This window comes from Heterocephalus glaber, unplaced genomic scaffold, assembly GCF_053883595.1.
Source record: "Heterocephalus glaber isolate CG9 unplaced genomic scaffold, H.glaber_assembly_v1.0 deba00001550, whole genome shotgun sequence".
Classification (NCBI taxonomy): domain Eukaryota; kingdom Metazoa; phylum Chordata; class Mammalia; order Rodentia; family Bathyergidae; genus Heterocephalus; species Heterocephalus glaber.
Genome location: NW_028258343.1, coordinates 9,302,785 through 9,325,061, shown reverse-complemented (window position 1 = coordinate 9,325,061; position 22,277 = coordinate 9,302,785). Strand labels below are relative to the sequence as shown.

The 22,277-nt window shown below is 37.6% G+C and overlaps 1 protein-coding gene across 6 annotated transcripts in view; it reads right to left on the bottom strand.

Moving 5' to 3' along the window:
* Zc2hc1b (zinc finger C2HC-type containing 1B) overlaps window positions 1–22,277 on the bottom strand; it is a 60,302-nt gene that overhangs the window by 8,764 nt on the left and 29,261 nt on the right. For 3 of the 6 annotated variants that reach the window (XR_002395464.2, XR_015442502.1, XR_015442503.1), the window contains exon 7: window positions 20,747–20,916. The exons of the other annotated variants lie outside the window; for them this stretch is intronic. The gene's annotated coding sequence lies outside the window, so the exon portion shown is untranslated. The remainder of the gene's footprint in view (window positions 1–20,746; window positions 20,917–22,277) is intronic. 6 annotated transcript variants of the gene reach the window in all.

Below are 22,277 nucleotides of genomic sequence, written 5' to 3'. Positions count from 1 at the left end.
TATTCATTTGATGAGAGTACTACCATATTCAGTAATGCCAGCAGAGCATGACTAACGATATTCTTTAAATATCACTAGCCTAGTCAGATTGCTTATTGTGCTGTATGTAAATTGAGAGGTACTGTAAGTTGTATTCTGCATCATTAATGGTTCCTGTTTCTACTAAAAGGGTGTTTAGGGAGGGTATATGTTGGCCTGTTACTGATACAAAAGTTATTTATATAAATGTATGTTACGAACATCCATTTAAATACCCAAAGCATTTCAAAGATACTTTGTTTTTGTCAGGGCATAGCAAAATAAATTGAGGCAGTCATAGAGAAGCATTTTTTAAACCAAAATTTTGTAACTTGGAAGTAAGTTAGCTTGAATAATACAAATATGTCTTTTTTTAAAAAGAGTTACAAAATAACTTAGTACTTTTTCTAAATTCAACATATTGGTAGTTTGTCAGTTATTACTTTTTTGTGTAATAAATATTTTGCATTTGAAGCATAAAAAAAGATGTTAAATACCTAAGTATTGCTTTAACCAAGGAAATGAAAGAACTCTGCAATGAAAACTTTAGAACTCTGAACAGGAAGATCAAAAAGGATACCAGAAAAATGGAAAGACATTTCCTATTCCTGGCTAGGCAGAATTAATGTTGCCAGAATGGCCATATTACCAAAGCTTTATAGATTTATAGATTTAATGGAACCCAAATCAAAATACCAACAGCATTCCTCACAAAACTATATAAAGCAATCAAAAAATTTATATGGAACCAGAAAAACACCAGAATAGCAAAAGCAATCCTAGGCAACAAGAGCCAAGCATTATAATCATAGATCTCCTATATATCCATCAACAGATGAACAGAAAAAGAAATGGAGTAATATTTTGCCATAAAAATGGCTAATTTGAGTCATTTATAGGAAAATAGATGCACCATGAGGGCATAATGCTCAGTGAAATAAAGCAGACATATAAACTATATTACAAAGCTATAAGTGATAAAAAAAAATCCCAGCATAGTACTCACAAAAATGACATGCGAATCAATGAAATACAAGGAGGATGCAGAAACAACCCCAGGCACGTAGATATCTAGTCTGAGAAAGGGACCAAAAACACATGCTGGTGAAAAGATAGCAAATGATGCTTGGAAAACTGCATACCCACATGCAAAACATTGAATGTAGGCTCACATCTCTCACCATGCACTAAAATAAAATCAAAATGGATTGAAGATAAAAATATTAAAGCAGAAATACTGTATCTTCTGGAAGATAAAATAGGTAAAACTTTTGAAGACACAGGTGTAGGCAAGGACTTTCTGAACAGAACCCCAATTACACAAGAAATAACACCAAGCATCAACAAATGGGATTATATCACACTGAAAAGCTGCAAAGCAAAGGAAAACAGTGAAGAGATAGTCGACAAAATGAGAAAAAATTTTGCCAGTGACTCTCTGGACAGAGGACTAATATCTAGAATGTATAAAGAACTCAAAAAGCTAGAGTCCCCCAAATAAAAGACCCAATAAAAATGGGCAACTGAAATGAATGGACACTTCTCAGAAGAGGAAATATAAATGGCCAATACATACATGAAAAAATGTTCAACATCTTTGGCCATTAGAGAAACGCATGTTAAAATAATACTGAAATTCCACTTTACTTCATAAAGAGTGGCTATCATCAAGAACTCAAAAAAGAACAAATGCTAGTAAGCTGCAGGACAAAAAGGAACCCTTCTACATTGTTAGTAAGAATGTAAACTATTGCAACTGTTATGAAAATAAGTATGGAAATTTCTCAAAAAACTGAAATTAGAAGTTCCATTCGACCCAGTTCTTCCCCTTCAGGGGGTCTTCCAAAAAGAGTTAGAGACATTATATTACAGTGATACATGAATACACATGTTCTAGCAGCACAACTTACCATAGCTAAATCTTAGAAGCAGCCTGAATATCCATCAACAGATGAATAGAAAAAGAAATGGAGTACTACTCAACCATAAAGAATGATAGATTTGAATCATTTGTAGGAAAATAGATATATCATGAGACCATAATGCTTAGTGAAATAAAGCAGACACACAAGCTTAAATATTGCATAGTTACTCTTATAAGAGAAACTCAAAGTGTGAATAACTTACAGAGCAAAAGAAAAGATAGATAACAGCATATAGGGAGATAGACCTTTTGCAAATGGGGGATCTAGCGATTGAAGGAGGGTTTATGCCTTGTACCTCCCAGATCAGTGGGCTGAGACATACTGGGGCCCACCTGAGCCACAGCCAGGACAGCTGAGAGGCACTGTGCCAGAACTGGGGGAGCAGAGTCCTGAGTGCAGGGCAGTGAGTGCTGAGGTCCTATGGCAGTGATGGCGAACCTTTTAGAGCTTTTAATGATGATAAACAGCTGGCTGTGGCACGTTTGTTCAGCATCACTGTTCTATGGGTTCACTGCTCTAGAAAACCTACCCTCAGCACCCTTCTCCCATTGACCCGATGACTGGGATTCTCTTCCAGCCAGATTCATCTCCTTAGCCAACCGCCACTTGGCCCCAGCCTTAGTAGTCTCTTCTAAACTTCCTTTTTTATTCTTTACAAGGCCACACTGAAAGTTTTCTGAATCTTTGCCTTCTGCTTTCATTTTAATTCTAAATCCCACTTTTAAATCATTTCTCTTTTCTCAATTTACTGTAAGTGATCAACAGAAGCCATGATGTGCCTTGAATACTTTGCTGCTTAGATATTTCTTTCATCAGATATCTTAGTTCATCACTCTTAGGTTCTGCCTTCTACAAAGTTCTAGGACACAGAATTCCAACAAGTCCTCAACAACTGTGTAAGAAGGATGATCTTCACTCTGGTTTCCAATGCCTTTTCTCTCATGTCTGTGTGAAACCTTATGAGCATGGTCTTTACTGTCTACATTTCTAACTTCTATTAACATTTTGACCATGAGCTCTGAGTACAGTGACACATTACCTGAAGACAGAGACACACCTGGAGAAGTACATCATTAGGCCGTGTTGCTGTGTGTGTCCTAGAGGGCGCATACACAAACCTAGATGGCAAAGTCAGGCCCTCAGAGGGCCTCCCGATGAGGTGTAAACTCATACCTGGCCAGGCCAGGTGTGTCCAGAGACCTGGTAAACATGAGATGTCTGAGGCTACAGACATTTTTCAGTAAATAGGAGTAAGCTATAAGATGCTGCATTATAGCACAGCACAGTCATGAACCAGTAACCTAGTCATCTATTGTCATTTGCTAGTAGCAGGCACTACACATAATTGGATTGTTGCACTCTTACATGGGGGCAGTGCAACAGGTCTGTCAACACCAGCAATGCCACAAACACATGAGCAATGTGTTGTGCTACAGCCTCTGGCAGCCACATCATCAGGGACATGACTTTTTTAGCTCCACTGTAACATAGGGCACTATCATCGCATATCACTGACTAAAACATCATTAACCCAAATATGATACAGGCTCCTGTCTTCCAAGTCCTCACTAGAATCGCCCTTAAAATTCCTGTAACAGAAATATTTTTCTAGCTTTCTCCTTCAAGTTCTACCAGCTTCCACTCACTACCTACTACCAAAGTCACAACCAAAAGCTACATTTTCAGAAACATGCCCTTTACTTATTGTGATATGCAAAGCCATACCTTTTGGTCACAGTTTCTGTATTGGTCTGTTCTCTGCTGCTATAACAGAATATCTGAGACTGGATGTATTTAGAGTAAGATTTCTCTCTTATAGATCCAAAGGCTTGGAAGGCAGAGGCAAAAGGGCATGCACGTGATGGAGAGGGAGGAAGAGGGCTACACTCAGACTTTAATGTGGACCCCACTCCTGGTGACAAGATGGAGCCATTCACAGGGCAGGGCCCTGATGACCTGTCATATCTGGAAGGTCTCATCTCTCAACACTGCTGCACGGGGGATGAAGTTTCAACACATGGCCTTGGAGGGTCACATTCACCCTTGGCAAACCCTCCTGTTACAGAGATCCTTGTATTAAAATAGATAAGACAAAGGCACAGACACAGGTGTGATTCTGATCCAGGAACGGGCCTGTTTACATTAGCAAAGTGAGTGCACTCAGGGCTTTTTTCCAAGTCTTCAACACTTCCTTGAATATGCTTCTTCCTCCCCAGGATTGCTCCAAATGATCTGCAACTCGCTTATTCTAGTGATTTTATTTCTACATGTAACCAGGTATGGCCACAGGCAAGAAGAAGAAATTTAAAAATTAAACCATCTTAAGCCTGAAATGGGGAAAAAAATCTATCTCCTAAGGCTAATATCAATTCTATACAAATGCCAATAATTTAAGTAAGAAATTAGAGAATCAAGATTCCCACTTTTCCTCATACATTTTATTCAAGAAGTACTTCTTAAGCACCTTCCATGTGCTGTGAACAAGTCTAAAAAATAGAAATATAGTAGCATGTTAAAAACAAGGCATGGGGGGGTCGACATGCCACCATTCCCAGTGCAGGGGAGGATGCTTCTGGGCCAATGTACCACTACTCCCAGCACAGAGGAGGTGAGCTGTGCGGGGTGTGCCAGCAGCACACCCCCGACCCTCCGTCTCCTGTTGAAATGAGAAGACATGTAAACAAGCCTCAAAACCACACTTCCAGATCACCTACAGCAAGCCCAAAGGGAAACAAGATGTAACACTCTGATACTCAACCACCTGGACTCCCTGAACTGGCAACAAAAGAGGATCTGGAAAAAATGAAATCAGAAATCATTTCTCACATAACAGCAGAGATTGTGCCCATAGTGCAAGACATGATCAATAAATCCAGAGAGGAGCTGTGGAACATGATGGAATCCTAACATAGGAAACAAATGGAACCCATAAACAGATGCAAATAGATTTCCAGGAAATTAAAAACTCCACTGAAAGTCTACACAGTAGAATGAACCAATGCGAGGTCAAAATTTCAGATATAGAAGATAAGATTGCAATTAGTGACCAGGAAAAGAAAAATTGCTTTAAAATTGTAAGGGCACATGAGAAATCAATCCAGCAGCTGCTAGACGATGCAAAGAAGAATAACATAAGACTGATTGGAGTCAACAAAGAAATAGGAGAGCGTGCAAATGACATTAAAAAAACTGTTCACAGAAGTGATGGCAGAAAACTTCCCAGGCAGGGGAAAAGAACTTGGCATACAGATAAGTGATGCATATGGGACTCCAACTAGCCTTGATCAAAAAAAATCTTCACATAGGCATATAATTGTTAAGATTCCAGAAACCTAACAGAAGAACAAAATTCTACAAGCAGAGAAAAGAAACAAATCACATACAAAGGAAAGCCCATCAGAATCACAGCAGACTTCTCAACACAAACCCTCAAGACAAGAAGAGCTTGGAGTGATGGATTCCAAGCCCTAAAGGAAAACAGCCTCCAACCCAGACTGATGTACCCTGCAAAACTATCTTTCCAAACTGATGGAGAAATAAGATACTTTCATGAAAAAGAGCACCTTAGGAACTTCATGAATACCAAACCAGCACTCCAAAAAATTTTACACAATATCCTAGGAAAAGACAATGAGGATCACAACTCCAGGAAGCACACCAAAATGAATCCATAGGGCACAACAAGACATTAAATGTAAAGGGGGAGAATCCAACAAAAAGATAAAGTCATGACAATGATAAGTCAACACATATCAGTTATAACCATCAACATCAATGGTCTCAATTCACTAATCAAAAGAAATAGACTGGCAGAATGGGTCAAGAAGCAAGATCCAACAATATGCTGCATATAAGAAACACACTTAATTCAAAAAGAAACTCATAGACTGAAAGTTAAAGTGAGGAAAACAATACTCCATGTGACAGGAACCCCCAAAAAAGTAAGGGTAGCTATCCTCTTTGCAGATCAAGTGGATTTCAAACCAACACAGATTAAGAGAGACAAAGAAGGACACTACATCTTTGTAAAGGGAACAATCCAAGAGGAAGAGATGACAATCATAAATTATCTATGCACCAAACACTAGTGCACCCAACTATATAAAAAAATACTAATGGACATAAAAAAATCATATAAGCACTAATACAATAGTAGTGGGGGACCTCAATACCCTACTATCACAAATAGATAGATCAACTAGACAAAAAACAAGCAATGAAATACTAGAACTCAATCGAACTCTTGAACAAATAAACTTAACAAATATTTACAGAGTACTCCACCCCACAAAATCAGAATACACATTCTTTTCAGCTGCACACAGGTCATTCTGCAAAACAGACCACATACTCACTCACAGAACATGTTTAAGTGCAAAGGAATTGAAGTTATCCCCTGTATATTATCAGACCATAGTGCGATGAAATTGGAGATCAACAGTAAAAGAAACTGCAAAAATTTCATAGACATGAAAATTGAACAACACATTTCTAAATAACCAACAGGTCACAGAGGAAATTAAAGAAGAAATCAGATTGTTCCTTCAATTAAATGACAATGACAATACAACATATCAGAATCTATGGGACACAATGAAAGCAGTCTTACGAGGGAAATTCATAGCAGTGAATACGCATATTAGGAAAAGAGAGTGAGACCAATTAAACAACCTGGTGCTGAACCTCAAGCTTCTAGAAAAAGAAGAGCAGGACAAACCCAAAGCTCATACAAGGGAGGAAATTATAAAGATCAGAGCAGAAATCAATGCAATGGAGACTAAGAGAATGATACAAAAAAATCAATGAAGCCAAGAGTTGGTTCTTTGAAAGAATCAACAAAATTGACAAACCCCTAGCCAACCTTATCAGAAAAAGGAAGGAAAAGGCCCAAATTCATGCAATTAGGAATCAAATGGGTAAAATCACAATGGATCCTGTACAAATCCAGAAGATCATCAATATCTACTTTGAGAACCTATACTTAATAAGATGAAAAACACAGCAGAAATGGACAGATTCCTAGATATATGAATTAACAAAGTTGAATCATGAAGATATAAAAATTCTAAATAACCCAATATCAATCAATTACATTGCAAATGTAATTTAAAAACCTACCAACAAAGAAAACCTCAGGCCCTGACATTTTCACTGCTGAATTGTATAAGAAATTGAGAGAAATTTTTTAAAAATTTTAAAAAGAAAAAGAAATTGACAGATCTAATGCCACTACTCTTCAAACTCTTCAATGAAATTGAAAAGGAAGCAATACTTCCAAAATCTCTCCTGGAAGCAAGAATTACCCTAATACCAAAACCAGAGAAGGAGCCAACCAAAAAAGAGAACTATAGGCCAATTTCCCTAATGAACATAGATGAAAAAGTCCTCAATAAGATACTGGCAAACAGAATGCAGCAAATCATAAAAAAGATTATACACCATGACCAAGTAGGATTCATCCCACGAATGCAGGGATGATTCAACATATGCAAATCAATAAATGTAATACACCATATCAACAGAGCCAAAGACAAAAATCACATGATCATCTCAATCAATGGAGAAAAAGAAAAATTTGACAAAGTCCAATACCCATTCATGATAAAAACCCTACAAAAACTTGGAATGGACGGTCTCTACCTCAATCTGATAAAAGGCATCTATGAAAAACCAACAGCCAATATCATACCAAATGGCCAAAAACTGAAATCCTTCACACTTATTATAAGGATAAGGAACAAGACAACGATGTCCACTATAACCACTCCTGTTCAATATAGTCTTGGAAACATTAGCCATGGTAATTAGACAAGAGAAAGAAATAAAAGGTATAAAGGTAAGAAATGAAGAAGTCAAATTGTCATTCTTTGCAGATGACATGATAGTCTATATAGAAGACCCCAAGAACACCACCAAAAGTCTTCTAGACTTAATAACCAAATTCAGTGAAGTTGCTGGATATAAGGTCAACACATAAAAATCAATAGCTTTTCTGGACACAAACAACAGACTCACTGAGACAAAAATAAGGCAAACAATTCCTTTCACAATAGCATCCAAAAAACTGAAATACCTAGGTATCAACCTAACAAAAGAAATCAAAGACCTCTTCTCTGAAAACTATAGCACTCTGAAAAGAGAGATTGAAGATGACATCAGAAATGAAAAGACATCTCCTGCTCCTGGGTAGGAAGGTTCAACATAGTGAAAATGGCCAATCTTCCAAAACTGCTATATAGATTCAAGGCAATCCCAATTGAAATCCCAGCAGCATACTTCATGGACCTTGAGAAAACAATCCACAAATTCATTTGGAACAAGAAGAGACCCAGAATAGCAAAAGCAATTCTAGGTAACAGAGACACGGCAGGAGGTATTACAACCCACGATGTGAAACTATATTACAAAGCTACTGTGATAAAAACAGCATAGTACCAGCAAAGAAACAGACCTGAAGACCAGTGGAACAGATTAGAAGATGCAGAAACAACTCCAAAGACACTCAGCCACCTTATCTTTGACAAAGGAGCCAAACACCCTCAGTGGAGGAAAGACAGCCTCTTAATAAATGGTGCTAGAAAAATTGGGTTTCAATTGCCAAAGATTAAAAGTAGACCTATATCTCTCACCATGCACTAAACTAAAATCTAAATGGATTAAAGATCTAAATATTAAAACAGAAACACTGAACCAGCTGGAACAGAAGTTAGGTAGAAGTCTTGAAGACATTGGTGTAGGAAAAGATTTTATGAATAAAACCTCAGTTGCCTGTGAACTAGCACAAACAATCAACAAGTGGGATCTCTTCTTACTAAAAAGCTTCTCCGCAGCAAGAGAAACCACCAACAGAGTGAAGAGACAACCCACAATGTGGGAAAAATTTTTCACCTGCTGTTCCTCAGACAAAGATCTACTATCTAGACTCTATAAAGAACTTAAAAAAATCAGACCTCCCAAATTTAACACCCAATCCAAAAATGGGCATCTGAAATGAGCAGACATTTCTCAGACAAAGAAGTAGAAATAGCAAATGAACATACAAAAAAATGTTCAACATCACTGGTTATTCGAGAGATGCAAATGAAAACAACGCTGAGAGTCTACCTCACCCCAGAAAGAATGGCTGCTATCATGAAATTAACCAATAACAAATGCTGGCGGGACTGTGGGGAAAGAGGAACCCTGCTCCACTGCTGGTGGGAGTGTAGACTGGTGCAACCACTGTGGAAATCAGTATGGAGATACCTCAAAGAACTAGGACTGGAAGTCCCATTTGACCCAGCTATTCCCCTGCTGGGTATCTTCCCAAAGAATTAAAATAATCATACCACAGTGATGGATGTGCACTCATGTTCATAGCAGCACAGTTTGTAATAGCTAAATCTTGGAAGCAGCCCAAATGCCCATCAACTGGAGACTGGATAAAGAAAATGTGGTTTTTTAAATAAAAAAATAAAAAATGAGAAATTAGAGACATTTATAGCTAAGTGGATGCACACTGAGGCAATACTCTTAAGTGAAATAAATAGGACACACATGTGTAAATACTGAATAGTTTCTCTGATGTGAGAAACTGAAAGTGTAAATGAGGACTAAAAGGTATAATAGATAATGTGAAATAGGAAGAAAAGGGGCAAAGGGAAAGGGAAAGTGGGAGGGGTGGGGAAAGGAAAGAAGGGAATGGAATTAATATGAGAAAGTGAAAAAATGGAAACAAAGTCTGTGTAAATAGGGAGGGATGGAGGGGTTGAAGGGAGGGCAGGGGAAGGGGGAAAAACAAGAACCAAGAGAGATTATGTAAAGGTGCAAATTTCCAATGATGAATGTCATTATATTGTATACTTTAAATGTACCAATAAAATAAAATTTAAAAAAACAACAAGACATTGAGGACAAACTCCTGCCTTCTTGAAAATTACATTCCTTTTTGGGGGGTGAATTAAATATATATTAAGTATTAGATGGCAATAAATGCTATGGGGACAAGAGCTGCACAGAAGAGTGGGAGGTCCCGATTAGCTTTGAACATAGAGGTTTGGAGAAAACTCACTGAAGTGCTGGTACTCAGCAATGACCTGAAGGAAGTAAGAGTGAGAGGTGCAGGATGGATGGGCAGGACCTTTGCTTTCGACAGTGGGAAAGCCATGCAAAGGCCCTGTGGCAAGAGCACGTGTCATTATTACATTCAGTAAACATCACAGAGGCTGTCGTTGCTGGAGCAGGACTGAGATGAAGGAGTAGAAGGTGAAGTCAGGTGGTATAGAGCTGGTGTGTGTCACTTTAAGATGCCTTTTACTGAACACCACCACAGTGGTTAATTCTCCATTAACCACTCAAGAACAAACATGCCAGTTACTTAGATCTACTGCCCTACAAATCCATTTCCTGGTGTGTCAGAACGGTGTCCTTGTAACACTGCTTCACATACCTCGCTGGGACACAAGACTTCAAGTTCTAACTTTAGGACCTTTTCACTCCTTCTTGCTGCCACTTTTAAGAAATTATTTACTCAAGGGAAGAAATTCTTCCCTGATTTTCAACAGATTGCTTGGCATGCTCTGTTTTCTATTTTCAATCTATTCTCAAGCTTACTGGACGAGAGGTCAATGGTTCCAGACATCTGGTTGTCACAGGAGTCAACTTTGCCCACTGTGAAAGTTATCGAATCTTGGTAAATTAAGAAATATTCCACCTTGGCAAATAAGCTTTGACCTCAAACTTACAGGAGTGCTTTCACCCTTTCAAGCATTACCACCTATTCTCTGAATATAGGAAAACATAACATAAAGAAACTGTCTGTTCTGAAAGAGATTAATCATGATACCTAGGAAAAAGTTCCTTAGAGCGAATTTTACCAAACAGATAAACATACATTTGGACTTATTTTTTTCTCAGTGAAAACTAAAATCTACCTCATTGTTATATTTTCACAAATCAGGAGAAAAAGTGGTCACTTGTGAAAATTCAGGAGAGATGGCCGAGTGAGGCACCAGGAGTCCGTCTCCCTCCCCATTGAGAACAGCTGTCTGGCAGGACCTGCCTGATGAAACTGTGCTGGAGCCCTGGAGTCAATGGAAGGCTTGAGACTTCCAGGGAAAGGCTGGGGCTGGAGAGTGCAGTTAATTTTGTCAGCGTCACCTCTAGGCACAGTAGCAGTGACATATTCCCACCTCTGGGCCACAGGGCAGACAGCTGTGCCCAACATGTTCCTAGAGCAGTCTGCACAGGCTCGGGACAGCCAGGCAACGATAAAGATCCTCTCCTCCAAACATCCGGAGTTCATGTTCTGATCTTATGGTCTGATCTCTGATTATTTTTTTTCTGATTAAAGAGGTGCAGACCAAGAGGTGGCAGCATGTTTGCTGCTGCTCCCCGCATTGCTGTGATCCCCCCACTGCTGAAGTGACTGCCAGGAGATTCTAGGAGCCAGGCGCTTCCTTCCTTTTATTTTTGTCTTTTCCCCTTTTGAGAAATCAGACATTAGAAGCTGGGACATTCAAAAGCAGCTACAAGTATAAGAGAACCGGAAGCGACTGTATGTCCATGGAAGGCACAGACTTGAAAAAAGACTCAAGGAGACTTAAGTTTACACCTCAGGCTGATTGTTGTCAGAGGAGTCTCAATGACTTAAAAACTGTTAACAGAAATCAGGAAAACCCTTGGGAAGGAGAATCTAATTTTGCAGAGTTATTGATGATTAGATTCAAATGTCCAGTTTTCAACAAGAAAAATGACTGAGCACACAGAGAAATAAAGTATGGTTCATTCAAAGGGAAGAAAATCAAAGCAACTGTGCCTGAAAAGACCTAATAAGAAATTAGCAGAGAGACTTAAACAACTGTCTTAAAGATGCTTAAAGAACTAAAAAAGATGTGGAGAAAGTCAACAAACTTATGAACTGAAAAACAAAGTGGAAATATTAATAGAGAGAGAATACCTGAAGAGAAACCAAAGCTAAATTCTAAAACTGAAGAATATAACAAATGAAAGTTCTCCAGTGGGATTCAAGGACTCTTTTGAGCACAAGAAAGAATGAGTGAACTTGAAGATAGGACAATAGACATTATCAAGTCTGAGAAATAACAAGGAAAAAACTGAAGAACACAGAACAGAGCATAGGGAACCAAAGAACACTGTTAAGCTGACCAATGGCTGCATTATGTGACTCCCAGAAAGTGAAGAGAGAGAAGGGCACTGAGAATATATTTTTTTTAATTCCTGAAGTCAGGTGTCATGGTGCATGCCTGTAATCCCAGGACTCAGAAGGCTGAGGCAGAAGGATTGCTACAAGTTTGTGGCTAGCCTGTGCTACATAGTGAGTTCAAGGCCAGCCTGAACTATATAGTGTCTCAAAAATAACAACAATAATAATAATAATAACTGCTTTTCAACTCCCCAAACTTAAGGGAAGTCCTAATGCAAACATCCCAAAAGTGCTGGGAGCTCCAAGCAAGATAAACTCATAAAGAGTAACAGCAAGACATAGTCAGACTTTCAAAAGACTGAGACTCTGGAAAGCAGCAAGAGAAAAGAGAAAAGCAAAGCATCACATAGCTCAGTGGTTCTGCCGCCTGCCTCACAAGTGCAAAGACCTGAGTTCAATCCCTGGTACCAAAAAAAAAAAAAGAGCCATATTCAATGACACCATCAGCAGTTTTGCCATCAGGAACTTTGAAGACCAGAAGATGGTGGGCCAATAAATACAAAATGCTAAAAGAAAAATAAAACACATGACAAGGGCATACATGGCAGTCTTGCAGTGTGAAAGGAAAGGACACTAGACAGTGACTCGGAGCTTTACGAAGAAGTTAAGATTTAATAAAGGTAAATACACGGGCAACTGTAAATGTATAACTTTGGCTTACAACTCTATATTTTGTTTTCTACACAACTTAAAAGCCTAATAGGTTTAAAAGAATTATTAGTTTATGTTCTTAGGCATACAGTATATAAAACATATTTTGGGGACATGAACAAACCAAAGCGGCTGGGGCTGAGCTGTTAAAAGAGCAGAGTTTTCATATGTTATTGAAAGTAAGCTGTTATAAATTCAAATTAGAGTATGTAACTCCCATGATAATTACAAAGAAAATAACTGCAGAATATATACAAAAGAATAAGAAAGGAATTTACATGTTTCACTGGAAAAAATCAACACAAATGAAGATAGTAAAATAAGGAATGAAAAAAGCAATAAAGAATATAAAAAGCAAATAGCAAAATAAAAGGCATCCCTCCTCATCAGTAATTACTTTGAATGCAAATGGTGTAAACTCTCCAAACAAAGCCAGCAATTGGTAGAATGACCCAGCTATATACTATCTACAAGAGACTCACTTTAAATCTAAAGTCACAAATAGACCGAAAGTGAAAAGATGGAAAAAAGATATAACATGCAAATACTAATCAAAAAGAGAAGTGGCCATACTTATATTAGATAAAATAGATTTTAGGTAAGTAAAAAAAGATTACAAGTGAAAAAAAGGCTATTATATATCAATAAGAGGTTCAAAATAGCAAGAAGATACAATTATTAATCTAATGCTAGACCATCAAAATACATGAAGCAAAACCCAACAGAATTGGGGATTCAACATGGCTGAGAGGAGTCATGTGGGACCTTCTCAGAGAAAAATCAACTAAAAACAGAGCTAATTGGAAGAAAGGAAAGGACATACATCCTGATGCCAAAACCAATCTGAAAAAAGAGACTAGTAGATCAAATAAAACATGGGTAGAAAACAGGACACTGGCCCACAGGGATACCAGCAGCCGGAGGAACCAAGCACACATCCCCACACTGGGAAGCCCCCTACAAACTTAGGGACTAGAAAGGTGCAGCTAACCCAAGCCACACAAGATAGATCTGGGAAAGAAGATCTGTCTCCTTAGCCCTCCTCCCCACAAGGGACATTGCAGCCTGGCAGCGGATTTTGCTGTCGTTGGCAAACAACAGAGCTGACCAGAACTCTGCTCCTCCCTGACGGAAGGCAGCCAGACCTCCCTCTTTTATTTTTCTTTTCTTCTTTTCTTTCTCTGTTGTGTGCTACAAAGTTGGGGCCGCAGGGCAGCTGAAAAGTGAGGTGCAACCAGTGGCTTGAGAGAAAGACACAGACTCATGCAGGATTTTAGGGGACTGAGAATAGCCCTGGGCTGCCCCTGCCTGAGGGCTCTACAGCAACCCTCGGCAAGGAGGCTTGGGTGGGCCAGAGAGAGACATCCAAAAAGCTGCTGGCTGAAGCCCGGCCCCAGCTCCCACAAGATCAAACTCTACCCAGATGTGGCAGGGACACACAGCGCAGTTCCAGTACACTACCTGCCTTGGACACTGCCATAGAGCTGAGGACTCTGCAGGAATTTTAGTTTCTCTTTTTATTTATTTTTTCGTTCTTTGTTGGTTTTGTTTCCTCTGTCTTTTTAAAAAAAGTTTTTCGCTTTGTGTTTATCTTGTTCTACTCATCCTTTTTCTTTCTTCAACTATCTCTCTTGAGTTTATGGTATTTTCATGTGAGTGAAAATCGTCTCTTGTTTTTCTAGTTCACTTCGATATTCTTTTGCTTTATCCTTCTTGCTTTCTCTCCAGTCCTCTTCTCCAGTTACCCAAACCTTAGGTGATCATCTGTTGTCTTCCAGTCTTGCCTCTACTACACTTCCCTTCATCTATCTCTCTGTTTTGCCCCTTATCTCTCTTAAATTATGCCCCCCAGTGTAAAAACACCCCACCAAGGAGAAACTCATTCTATCCAAGCTCCTGGTTTATGTTGGATTGTGTTATGTAACTGTAGATCTTGCTCCTATGGTTAAAGGTACCAAAATTAATAGTTACCACAGTTTGTCAGTTTCTAGGCTGTGTTTGAGATATTGATATTGCTAATTGTACTTCTTTAGCCAAGATGTCATACCTGTTGTAATTAGTTATTCTCCCTTGTATGACAACACTGATATTGTCTGGGGCCATAATCACCACCATATCCCAGTAGCAAAGGACTGGGTGCCGAGCCAAATAAATAGCAACTTCTGATTCTTAATAAATTGGGAAGGTAGGATCTTGGAACAGACAAAAAGACCAAAAATCACATATGCCCAGAAGACATCTCTGAGAAGTAGTCATTTCCTAAAGAACCCTTGATACTAGTGATAAAGCTATCTGCCATAAGAAATTTACAAGCATCAACACAGAAAACAAAATAAAATTAAAAAATAGAAAATGACAAGACGCAGAAGCAAAATGCAATCCCAGGCCTTCAGCCCACCTAGGACAAGTCCAAGAGAAAACAAGTTAGAGGAAATCAGAAATCACCCATCTGCTTTTTCTGAGATGATAGAAGCAGAAGAAAACAGATATGTGAGGTAATAGAGAAAATAATCTCTCAGGTAAAAAAGGAAATGATGATCAAAATGAAAGACATGCTCAATGAATCTAGAGTAGATACAGAGAAAAAATTAGAGGAGCTTGGGAAACTGATGGAAATCATGAATGTCCAACATAGGAAAGAAATGGAATTCATTAAATAGATTCAAATGGTATCCAGGTGACTAAAAATTCCACTGAAAGTATACACAATAGATTAAATGAAGGTGAGGACAGAATTTCTGAACTAGAAGACAGGAATGCAGTTAATGACCATGAAAAGAAAGATATCTTTAAAATGGTAAGGGACCACGAAAAATCAATCCAAAAATTGCAAGATGATGCAAAGAACAATATTAGGTTGATTGGGGTCAATGAGAGAGTTGCAGATAGTGCAAATGCCATACAAAGCCTGTTCAAAGAAGTATTGGCAGAAAACTTCCTAAACATGGAAAAAGAATTTGACATGCAAATAGATGAGGCATATAGAACTCCAAAGAGCCATGATCAAAATAAATCTACACCAAGGCATATAATTATCAAGATCCTAGAAATTCAGCACAAGAACAGAATATTAAAAGCTGTTAGAGAAAAGAAACAATGCACCTACAAAGGAAAGCCCATTAGAATCACAGCAAACTTCTCAACACAAACCCTTAAGTCAAAGACAGCTTCCAGTGAAGTACTCCAGGTTCTGAAAGAAAACAGCCTCCTACCCAGATTGATGTGCCCTGCAAAACTATCTTTCATATTCAATGGAGAAATAAGGTACTTCTTATTCCACAAGAAAGGACAACTGAAGAAATTCATGACTACTAAACCAGCTCTACAAAATGCCCTGAAGGATATTTTAGGAAGAGATAAAGAAGATAACAAGTGCAATAATACCAATAGAAAGAAGCCACAAGGCAGGACAAGCAATTAAACAGATGAGAAAGACAGGGAACCAACAGCAGGAAAATAACATGTCAAGGATAAGTCAATACATTTCAGTTATAACCATAAATGTAAATGGGCTCAACTCAAATCAAATGAAACAGACTGGCAGAATGGATCAAGAAGCAAGATCCAACAATTTGCTGCATATAGGAAACATGTAACTCTAAAAGAAAGTCATAGGCTGAAAGTCAAAAGATGGAAAACAATACTCCATGTGACAGGAACCTGGAAAAAAGCAGGGGTAGCTATTCTACTTGCAGACAAAGTGGATTTCAAGCCAAGACTGATTAAGAGAGACAAATAAGGTTATTACATCCTTGTAAAGGGAAAAATCCAAGAGGAAGAGATAACAATCATAAATATATATGCACCAAATACTAGTGCACCCAACTATGTAAAACAAATACTAATGGACATGAAAAATCAAGTAAGCACTAATATAATTGTAATGGGGGACCTCAATACCCCCACTGTCACAAATAGACAGACCAACTAGACAAAAAATCAACAAAGAAATACCAGAACTAAACCAAACCTGCGAACAAATGGACTTAGTGGATGTCTACAGAGTATTCCACTCCACAACATCAGAATGCACATTCTTTTCAGATGCACATGGGATGTTCTCCAAAACAGATCACATACTACCCCATAGAACATGCTTAAGTAAATGCAAAGGAATTGAAATTATTCCATGCATATTATCTGACCTTAGTGCAATGAAACTGGAAGTCAACAGCAAAAGAAATCACATAAACTGTGAAATATATGAAAATTAAATAACACCCTCCTGAGCAACCAATGGATCACAGATGAAATTAAAGAAGAAATTAAACAGTATATAAAATTAAATGATAATGCCAATACAACACACCAAAACCTATGGGATGCAATGAAAGCAGTCCTAAGAGGAAATTTTATAGTAGTAAGCTCTCACATTAAGAAATCAGAATGAGCAGGGGATTTAGCTCATGGCACCGCACCTGCCTCACAAGTGCAAGGTCCTGAGTTCAATCTTCAGTTGGGGGCGGGGGGATAGAATGAGTGCAAATAAACAACCTAATGTTGAACCTCAAATGTCTAGTAAAAGAAGAACAAATCAAGCCCACAGCTTATTCAAAGGAGGAAATTATAAAGAACAGAGGAGATATTAATGCAATGGAGACTAAAAAACAATACAAAGAATCAATGAATCAAAGCATTGGTTCTTTGAAAGATTAAATAAAATTGATAAACCCTTAGCCAACCTTATCCAAAAAAAGGAAAGAAAATACTCAAATTCATGCAATTAGGAATCAAATGGGTAAAATCACAATGGATCCTGTACAAATCCAGAAGATCATCAATATCTACTTCGAGAACCTGTACTTAATAAGATGAAAAACACAGCAGAAATGGACAGATTCCTAGATACATGAATTAACAAAGCTGAATCATGAAGATATAAAAATTCTAAATAACCCAATATCAGTCAATGACATTGCAAATGTAATTAAAAACCTACCAACAAAGAAAAGCCCAGGCCCTGACAGTTTCACTGTTGAATTATATAAGAAATTGAGAGATCTAATGCCACTACTCTTCAAACTCTTCAATGAAATTGAAAGGGAAGCAATACTCCCAAAATCTCTCCTGGAAGCAAGTATTGCCCTAATACCAAAACCAGAGAAGGATCTAACCAAAAAAGAGAACTATAGGCCAATTTCCCTAATGAACATAGATGAAAAAGTCCTCAATAAGATACTGGCAAACAGAATGCAGCAAATTACAAAAAAGATTATACACCATGACCAAGTAGGATTCATCCCAAGGATGCAGAGATGGTTCAACATATCCAATCAATAAATGTAATATACCATATCAACAGAGCCAAAGACAAAAATCACATGATCATCTCAATCAATGCAGAAAAAGAAAAATTTGACAAAGTCCAACACCCATTCATGATAAAAACCCTACAGAAAATTGGTATAGATGGTCTTTATCTCAATCTGATAAAAGCCATCTATGACACACCAACAGCCAACATCATATTAAATGGTCAAAATCTGAAAGCTTTCACTCTAAAATCAGGAACAAGACAAGGATGTCCACTATCACCACTCCTGTTCAATATGGTTCTGGAAACATTAGCCACAGCAATTAGACAAGAGAAAGAAATAAAAGGAATAAAGATTGGAAATGAAGAAGTCAGATTGTCATTATTTGTGGATGAAATGATACTTTACATAAAAGACCTCAAAAATTCCACCAAAGACTTCTAGATTTAATAACCAAATTCAGTAGCAAAACTGGATACAAAGTCAACACTCAAAAATCAATAGCATTCCTGTACTCAAACAACAAACTCAGAGAGAGAAATTAGTGATAACAATACCTTTCATAATAGCATCAAAAAAATGAAATACTTAGGAATCAATCTTACAAAGGAAGTAAAATATCTTTACATTGAAAATTACAGTACTCTGAAAAAGGAGATCAAAGAGGGTATCAGAAAATGGAAAGATATCCCTTGCTTGTGGGTAGGAAGAACCACTGTATTGAAGATGGCTGTATTCCCAAATTGTTATACAGATTTAATGCAATCCCAATCAAAATACCATTAGCATACCTTACAAAACTAGACAAATCATTCCTAAAATTCATTTGGAATCAAAAGAGATCTAAAATAGCAAAGCAGTTGTGGGCAACAAAGGCAAAGCAGGAGGCATCACAATCCCTGACTTGACATTATACCACAGAGTTTCTGTGCTAAAAACAGCATGATGCTGGCAAAAAAAAAAAAAAAAAAAAACAGACCTCAAGATCACTGGAACAGACTAGAAGATTCAAAGAACTTCAAATACACTCAGCCACCTTATCTTTGACAAAGGGGCCAAACACGTTCACTGGAAGAAAGATAGGCTTTTTAATAAATGGTGCCAGGAAAACTGGCATCCCACATGCTGAAGAGTAAAACTAGACCCATGTCTCTCACCATGCACTAAACTAAAATCAAAATGGATCAAAGAGCTAAATATTAAAACAGAAACACTTAATCTGCTGGAAGAGAGAACAGGTAGAATGCTTGAGGACATAGGAGTAGGCAAAGACTTCATGAACAAAACCCAGACCACACAGGAAATACCACAAAGAATCAACAACTGGGAGCTTATCTTATTAAAAAGCTTTTGCACAGCAAAAGAAATCACTAACAGGGCCGGGGATTTAGCTCAGTGGTTTCGCCGCCTGCTGTGCAAGCGCAAGGACCCGAGTTCGATCCCCAGTAACAAAAACAAAAACACAAAACAAAGTAATCACTAACAGAGTGAAAAGACAACCCACACAGTGGGAAAAATTTTAGCCAGCAGTTCCTCAGACAAAGGACTAATATCTAGAACATAGAAAGAATTGAAAGAAAATAAGCAACCCAAATTTAAAGACCCAATCCAAAAATGGGCATCTGAGATGAACATACACTCCTCAGATGAAGAAGTAGAAACAGCAAATAAATATATGAAAAAATGTTTAACACCACCGGTCATTTGAGATATGCAAATTAAAACAACACTGAGATTCCACCTCACCCCAGAAAGAATGGCTATTATCAATAAATCAACCAACAACAAATGCTGGTGGGGTTGTAGGGAAAAAAGAATCCTTCTCCACTATTGGTGGGAGTGCAGACTGGTGCAGCCACTGTGGAAATCAGTGTGGAGATTCCTCAAAAAACTAGGATTAGAGGTCCCATTTGACCCAGCTGTTCCCCTTCTGGGTAATATCCCAAAAGAATTAAAAGCATCATACCACAACGATACATGTGCACCCATGTTTATAGTGGCACAATTTATAATAGCTAAATCTTGGAAACAACCCAAATGCCCATCAACTGATGAATGGATAGAAAAGATGAGTTTTAAAAAATATAATGTAGTAAAAAAAATAATAATGTAGTACTATTCAGCTATAAAGGATAAACTTGAGACATTTCTAGGTAAAGGAGCGCACCTTGAGACCATACTCTAAAGTGAAATAAATTGAACACACATTCATAAATATCACATTGTCTCTCTGCTGTGAGAAACTGAAAGTGAAAATAAGGGCCAAAAATAATGATAAATATCATGAAATTGGAAGAAATTGTTCAAAATTATACAGAATGTGAGATACTTTGTCAACACTTAAATGTTTTATGCATAAAAGGTATAGTATTAAGAAATGAGCTGAGAGATAGATTAGTCAATGAAAATATATTCTTTTAAGGTCATGATTCAAAGTGTATTCACCATGGTTATTCTCTAACAATCTTTGTTATAAAAATTATTTTTTCATAGACTGGCTTTTATAATATCTACTTGTGATTCATTAAAATAAAAAAATTTTAAATCCAACAGAATTACAAAGAAAAGGAAATAGTTCTGTAGTTGGAGACTCAATTCTCTATTCTCAGTAATGGATGAAACAGCCAGACAGAGATAAGTAAAGAAACAGAGACCTAAACAACATCACAGCTGAGCAGACCTCACAGACTCACCCTGTGCGGAACACTCTATCCAACAGCAGCAGCGTGCACATTCTTCTCAGGTGCACACAGGACAGTTTCCAGAATGGACCACATGTTAGGCCGTGAGTTAAGACTTAATACATTTTTTCAAAAAGATATATTTCATACGAAGTATCTTCTCCAGCCACCACAGAATGAAGCTAGAAATCAATAACAAAAGTAACCCTGAAAACATAAATTTATGGAAATTAAATGCACTCTTAACCAATTAATCAGAAAAGAAGTCACAAGAAAAACTGTAACACTTAGAGATGAATGAAATTAAAAACACAACATATCAAAATTTATGGACACAACAAAATCAGTGCTAAGAGGAAATTCATAGCTATAAACACTGCTATGGTTTAACTCTAAAATGTCCTCCAAAGTCTCATGTTGAAGCTGGCTGAATGGGGGCTATTCTCATCAGTGGATTGGTCTGCTGATGGTTTCATAGCTGATTTGCTGTTAGGAGGTGGGCCCTGGTTAGAGGTGGTCACTGCGTGTGGCCTGGAAGGGTGTGTTCTTGTCCCTGGATCCTCCTTCTCTTTCTCTGCTTCCTAGTAGCCATGGGTGAGCAGCTGTCCTCTGGCATGCTTTCCGACCATGCTATTTCTGCCTTAGAGCCAGCCAACCATGGGGTGAACCTGTTGGAAATTGTGAGCCAAATACTCTTCTCCTCTTCTAAGTTGTGGGTGTCAGTAATGGGACAGCTGACTAATACAAACCTTGCATTAAAAAAATAAGAAAGATCTCAAATCAACAACCCAACTTTGCAACTTAAGAAATAAGAAAGAGAAGAGCAAACTAAACCTTAAAGCTAGCAGAGGATAATAGATAATAAAGAGTAGCAGAGTAAATGAAGTTATAGAATAGAAAAGTAAGAAAAATCAAAAGGTTTTTTCTGGAAAGATTAAGAAATTGATAAACCATCAGCTAGATGGATTAAGAAAAAAGAGAAGATTTACATTACTAAAACCAGAAGTGAAAATGGGGATATTACTACCAATTCTAGAGAAACAGGATTCTATGAGAACAGTTCTATGGCAATGAGTTAGATAATTTCAATGAAATGAAAGTTCCTAAAAGATGCAAAACCAACCAAGACCAAATTATAAAGAAAGAGAAAATCTAAACAGGCTTATAACTAGTAAGGAGATGGACTCAATAACCAAAAAACTAATGACCAAAAACTAAAAAGCCAGACCTGAGGACTTTACTGGTAAATTCTACCAAACATTTAATGAACACTTAACAATAATTCTCAAGCTACCCCAAAAAATTTTTGAAGAGGAGGGAACAATTTCTAATTCATTCTATGCGGCTGGCATTATACTGAGAGCAAAGCCAGCCAAAGACATTATGAGAAAACTACAGGAAAACATCCCTTATGAATATTTATGCAAAAATCTTCAACAAAATACTCGCAAACCAAATCCAGCAGCACATTAAAGGATTATACATTACAACCAAAAAGGATTTATTCTTGAATACAAGGATAGGTTAACATATGAAAATTGAT